Below are 6,780 nucleotides of genomic sequence, written 5' to 3' on the forward strand. Positions count from 1 at the left end.
ATCTTAGAATATATGTTTTGCCCCCACTCCTATAATTTTTTGGGTCTGTCACTGTCACCGCACCACCTCCTCCTCCTTCATGTTCCTTCTCCTTCTCCTCCATCTTCATCATCATTGTCATTATCATCATCGTTATTGTCATTGATACGGCCGTTACAAATCCGATGTCATAATTCGGCATTATATACAATAACTCGGCATTATGCACCATAACTCGGCACTTTATGTTATAACTTGGCGTTATATGTTACAATCAGACTCAACGGACTACATCCTAGAATAAAATGTCCGACCAGACATTATCATTTATTAAAACCTATTAATTGCTCTTCAATTCAGATGATCAATAGAAACGTAACCGACCTATTTTATCTCACCTATAAAGGTATGATATTTTATCTTCAAATGATACACAAAATTCTCAGTACTAACTTAAGTATCGGAGTGCCTTTTGCAGGTACACTCCCCTTTTGTTCATACTCTCTGTGACGAGATATCTCTCTGGACGAAGAGCTCGAATCATCCCAGCTTATAGCTCGGCATTGAAGGCTAAAGCTCGGCGTCGGCTCCCCTAGCCGAGGTCGCGTCCAGGTAATCACACAAGAACAATTGGCGCCCACTGTGGGGCCTCGAAATAAACACCCTTCTTTCTACAGGCCCCATTTCCTTCCAGTGGCTTCAAACTTACCTGCACCTTTGTAAACAAAGGTCATATAGTAAATCATTAAGGCCTGAAAAAGGCCGATCTATATCTATTTTCCAATTTATATCAATCATCTCTATTTTTCGATTTATATCAATCATCTCTATTTGCCGATTTATATCAGTCATCTCTATTGGCCGATCTATATCTATTTTCCGATTTATATCAATCATCTCTATTTTTCGATTTATATCAATCATTTCTATTTGCCGATTTATATCAATCATCTCTATTTGCCGATTTATATCAGTCATCTCTATTGGCCGATCTATCTCTATTTGCCGATTTATATCAGTCATCTCTATTTTCCGATTTATATCAATAATCTCTATTTTCCGATTTATATCAATATCTCTATATTCCGATTTATATCTGTTATCCCTATTTGCCAATCTATATTTGTTATATCTGTTTGCCGATCTATATCTGTTTTTCTGATCTATATCTGTCATCTCTATTTTCTAATTTATATCAATCATCTCTATTTGCCGATTTATATCAGTAATCTCTATTTTCCGATCTATATCTATTTTTCAATTTATATCAATCATCTCTATTTTTCGATTAATATCAATCATCTCTATTTGCCGATTTATATCAGTCATCTCTATTGGTCGATCTATATCTATTTTCCGATTTATATCAATCATCTCTATTTTTCGATTTATATCAATCATCTCTATTTGTCGATTTATATGAGTCATCTCTATTTGCCGATCTATATCTATTTTTCGATTTATAACAATCATCTCTATTTTCCGATTTATATCAATCATCTCTATATTCCAATTTATATCTGTAATCCCTATTTGCCAATCTATATCTGTCATATCTATTTGCCGATCTATATCTGTTTTTCTGATATATATCTGTCATCTCTATTTTTCAACTTATATCTGTTATCTCTATTTTTCCGATCTATATCTGTCATCTCTATTTTTCAAATCATCTCTGGTATATTTATTTGCCGATCTATATCTGTTTTTCCGATCAAATATTTGCCATCTCTATTTTTCAATTCAACTCTGGTATATTTATTCGCCGATCTATATCTGTTTTTCCGATCTGTATCTGTCATCTCGATTTTCCAATTTACATCTGTTATATAAATTTGTCGATCTATATCTATTTTTCCTATCTATATCTGTCATCTCTATTTTTCAAATAATCTCTGGTATATTTATTTGTCGATCTATATCTGTTTTTCCGATCAAATATCTGTCATCTCTATTTTTCGAATCATCTCTAGTATATTTATTTGCCGATCTATATCTGTTTTTTCGATTACTATCTGTCATCTTTATTTTTCAAATCATACCTGGTATATCTATTTGCCGATCTATATCTGTTTTTCTGATCTATATCTATCATCTCTATTTTTCAACTTATATCTGTTATCTCTATTTTTTCAATCTATATCTGTCATCTCTATTTTTCAATTTATATCTTATCTATCTATTTGCCGATCTATATCTGTTATCTCTATTTTTCTGATCTATATGTCATCTCTATATTCCGATTTATATCTGTTATCCCTATTTGCCAATCTATATGTTATATCTATTTGCCAATCTATATCTGTTTTTCTAATCTATATCTGTCATCTCTATTTTCTAATTTATATCAATCATCTCTATTTGCCGATTTATATCAGTCATCTCCATTTTCCGATCTATATCTATTTTCCGAGTTATATCAATCATCTCTATTTTTCGATTTATATCTGTTATCTCAATTTGCCAATTTATATGTTATATCTATTTTCTGATTTAAATCATCTCTATTTGCCGATTTATTTCAAAAATCTCTATTTTTCGATCTATAACAGTCATCTCTATTATCCGATTTATATCAGTCATCTCTATTTTCGGATTTATATCAATCATCTCTATTTTTCGATTTTTATCAATCATCTCTATTTTTCAATTTATATCTGTTATCCATATTTGCCAATCTATATCTGTTTTTCTGATCTATATCTGACATCTCTATTTTTCAATTCAACTCTGGTATATCTATTCGCCGATCTATATCTGTCTTTCCCATCTATAGATGTCATCTCTATTTTTCATATCATCTCTGGTATATTTATTTGCCGATCTATATCTGTTTTTCCGATCAAATATCTGTCATCTCTATTTTTTAAATCATCTCTAGTATATTTATTTACCGATCTATATCTGTTTTTCGATCAATATCTGTCATCTCTATTTTTCAATTCAACTATGGTATATCTATTCGTCGATCTATATCTGTGTTTCCGATCTATATCTGTCATCTCGATTTTCCAATTTACATATGTTATATCTATTTGTCGATCTATATCTATTTTTTCCATCTATATCTGTCATCTCTATTTTTCAAATCATCTCTGGTATATTTATTTGCCGATCTATATCTGTTTTTCCGATCAAATATCTGTCATCTCTATTTTTTGAATCATCTCTGGTATATTTATTTGCCGATCTATATCTGTTTTTCCGATCAATATCTGTCATCTCTATTTTTCAATTCAACTCTGATATATCTATTTGTCGATCTATATCTGTGTTTCCGATCTATATCTGTCATCTCGATTTTCTAATTTACATCTGTTATATCTATTTGTCGATCTATATATATTTTTTCCATCTATATCTGTCATCTCTATTTTTCAAATCATCTCTGGTATATTTATTTGCCGATCTATATCTGTTTTTCCGATCAAATATCTATCATCTTTATTTTTCAAATCACACCTGGTATATCTATTTGCCGATCTATATCTATTTTTCTGATCTATATCTGTCATCTCTATTTTTTCAATCTATATCTGTCATCTCTATTTTTTAATTTATATCTGATATATCTATTTGCCGATTTATATCTGTTATCTCTATTTTTCTGATATATATGTCATCTCTATTTTTCGATTTATATCTCTTATCCCTATTTGCCTATCTATATCTGTTATTTGATTTTCTGATCTATATCTGTCATCTTTACTTTCCGATTTATATCTGTTATCTCTATTTGCCGATCTTTATCAGTTATCTCTAGTTGCCAATTTATATCTGATATCTCTATTTTTCCAATTTATATCTGATATCTCTATTTGCCGATCTATATCTGATTTTCCGATCTACATCTGTTATATCTATTTGCCGATGTATATCTGCCATCTCTGCTTTTCGATTTATATCCGTTATCTCTATTTGCCGATCTTTATCAGTTATCTCTAGTTGCCAATTTATATCTGATATCTCTATTTGACAAATTATATCTGATATCTCTATTTGCCGATTTATATATGATTTTCCAATCTACATCTGTTATATCTATTTACCGATCTATATTTGTCATCTCTATTTGACGATTTATATCTGTTATCTCTATTTGCCAATATATATCTGTTATATCTATTTTTCGATCCATATCTATCATCTCTATTTGCAAATCTATATCTGTTATCTCTATTTGTCGATCTACATCTGTCATCTCTATTTGCCGACTTATATTTGTTACCTCTATTCGTCGACCTATATCTATTTTTCTATTTTCAAATCTATATCTATTATCTCTGTTTTCATATTTATATCAATCATTATCGTTTCTATATCAATCATTATCAGTCATTGTCAAATTTATATCAACTATCATCAGATCTATATCAACGATCTTCAATCAATTATCCACTCGCGATAATTCTTCAATTCAAAGTCGCATCGTTTACACATACACAATCAAACACAATCTTCAATCAATTATCCATTCGCGATAATTCTTCAATTCAAAGTCGCATCGTTTACACATGCGCAATCAAACTCAATCTTCAATTTCGAACCATGACTATCAACAGTCAACAAACTCAATCACATAACATACAAGTACAAACACTTATCCATTCGCGACAACTTTTCAATTCAAAGTCACATCGTTTACACTTGCACAATCAAACTCAATCAAATCACCAAACAATGATGAACTAACTCAATAATCTCGCCCAACCAATTCACTTTTATCAAAATCGTCTCAGCAACTATTCAAATTAACTATTCAGTTCCATGAAAAAACCTAACCGTTGCATCTACTAAATCAACGGTTCAAAATTATATTGGAAAAATCAAAGGCACAATCAATGACAAGGCTACTACACTTTCCAATACATGTTAACTTCAAATCACGGTTGAAATTCAAATTATTCATTATTTTAATAAAGTAAGTTGATCTGGGGACTCCATACCTATAACTCAAATCGCTGAGTTATAACTAAAAAAGCTCAACCTGCTTTATCAAAATATAGCCAGCTAAGCTTGGGGCTATGATACATTATAACTCGGCGTTATATGTTACAGTCAGACTCAACGGACTACATCTTAGAATAAAAACGTCCGACCAGACATTATCATTTATTAAAACCTATTAATTGCTCTTCAATTCAGATGATCAATAGAAACGTAACTGACCTATTTTATCTCACCTATAAAGGTATGATATTTTATCTTCAAATGATACACAAAATTCTCAGTACTAACTTAAGCATCGGAGTGCCTTTTGCAGGTACACTCCCCCTTTGTTCATACTCTCCGTGATGAGATATCTCTCTGGACGAAGAGTTTGGATCATCCCAGCTTATAGCTCGGCATTGAAGGCTAAAGCTCGGCGTCGGCTCCCCTAGCCGAGGTCACGTCCAGGTAATCACACAAGAACAGTTATCATTATTGTCATCATCGTCTTCTTCTTCTTACACATATAATAGTTTAAATCCAAAATGTACCAACATTTTTTAATGATGATAACACATAAATAAACTTAGTTCAAAAGAAGCTCAGACCAAATGCATCTTATTTAAATGCAGAATGTACTGAAATTACTTAATGATAACTTAAAACTCCTCCTCCTCCTCCTCCTCCTCCTCCTCCTCATCCTCATCATCATCATCATCATCATCATCCTCATCATCATCATCCTCATCATCATCATCATCATCATCATCATCATCATCATCATCATCATCATCATCATCATCATCATCATCATCATCATCATCATCATCATCATCATCATCATCATCATCATCATCATCATCATCATCATCATCATCATCATCATCATCATCATCATCCTCCTCCTCCTCCTCCTCCTCCTCCTCCTCCTTGTTTTACTTTGTTAAAAAAATAAAAACAATCAAACAAAGAAGAAAAAGAAACACATAATGTTGCAAAATTAGTAGAAAGAGAAGGAACATATATTTTTTCAACTAAATAAGATTGCAATACAGTACAAATATGTTCATTTAAGTCTAATATGAAGCAATGCTTCTAAAAGAAGAAATAAGAGCAACAGAAGAAAGAAAAAAAAAAGAATAAAAAGAAAAAATGCAACATTAAAAAAGACATTTTTGTAACAAAATTTCGATGTCAAAACTAAGAAATTTATGTGTTATTATTAAGAATTTTCGGTGTTATTTTTCTGATAAATTCTGCATAATTCAAAACTCTTCTTCTTTTTTCACTTTTTTTTAAGAGGAATAAAAAAAGAAGAAAAATAAAACAAAGAAGAATAAATAACTGTAATATTACATGAAGAAGAGAACCAGAAGAAGTAACAAAAATAAAATACAGCAACAGCAGCATCAATAGAAGAAGGAGAAGGAGGCACACAAATAAACAGAAAGAAGAAAAACAGCGCAATTTCACATGCATATTATGTGAGTAAATTTTGTTAGGTTTGGGTCAACTTGATTGGATTTGATTGGCAAAAAAATTTAAATATATAGCAGGATACTATATTTTATTCATAATTTTAGACTTATATATAATCAATATTGTAATATTTTCTTTAATAATAGAATGATGGTTATAATGTAATAATTAATGTCAAAATTAAATTATTAAGTATTATAATGTGACGAGGAGTTAATATTCTTTGTAACAACTTATTTAAAATTTAAAAAAAATACTTAATCATCAAACTAAGTCTTTAATACTCATAAATTTGGCTCTTGATATTGTGCTTATAGAAATGGTCCATAACAATATTGTTAATGGTCACTGACCATTATATTAAATGTAACGAAAAATATACAATATTAAACT

This window comes from Arachis ipaensis, chromosome B04 (genome assembly GCF_000816755.2).
Source record: "Arachis ipaensis cultivar K30076 chromosome B04, Araip1.1, whole genome shotgun sequence".
NCBI classification, from domain to species: domain Eukaryota; kingdom Viridiplantae; phylum Streptophyta; class Magnoliopsida; order Fabales; family Fabaceae; genus Arachis; species Arachis ipaensis.